This window comes from Plecotus auritus (genome assembly GCF_963455305.1).
Source record: "Plecotus auritus genome assembly, chromosome: 8".
NCBI lineage: Eukaryota > Metazoa > Chordata > Mammalia > Chiroptera > Vespertilionidae > Plecotus > Plecotus auritus.
Genome location: NC_137782.1, coordinates 147,962,344 through 147,963,134, shown reverse-complemented (window position 1 = coordinate 147,963,134; position 791 = coordinate 147,962,344).

The following is a 791-nucleotide window of genomic DNA, read 5'->3' as shown; positions in this document are numbered from 1 at the left end:
CAAATGTCTCATAAAAAGATTTTTAAGTTGCATTTCAATGGTAATCTGATAAATCAACAGGCATATTCTGAATCATTTTGAGGTTATAATTCTAAGAAGTGCCACACAATTTCCATGTGGACATTTGCACTTGTTTTTTATAAATTTAATTTTACTAAGGGAAGGATCAAATGACTTCAGGGAGTGATGCACTAATAAAAGAATCCGAGGAAGAAATATAATGGGAGACCTGAGCTATCAGAGGGGTGAAAGGGCCCATAGCCTATATGCACATCAGACTCAAAACAATATGCTCCCCCGGCAGGCACTCCCAAATTGCACAGACATCCATAGAACCTGTCTTTGAACAAGCCAGTCACTCCTCATTCACTGCAAGCATGGCCAAGCACATGAAATGAGAGCTGCCTCTGGCAATCAGGGTTATTTAATGAAAATTTTAATAATGCTGCAATCATAACCTTCTTTTCAAGTAAACAAGACAGCATTACACAATTATCAAATGACAATTAAAATTGACACTTGAAGATTGTTTGTTGGCAACATTCTGGAAACACGCGAGGTCTATTTATTGTGAACCAGCAAGCAAAGCTTTGAAATAATTAATAACATACTTATGCTAACAGGCAATATCTGAATTACTGAAGCCAAAATGTATTTCAAAAAATTACTAAATACAGAACCTACTTCAGGTTCATTTTTCTCTTAGTAAAACCCACACTGACAACTTAGTGTCAGCAGGATAACATCCTTCATCTCATGTTTTTAATTCTGATTTCATTGGTCTTACAGTG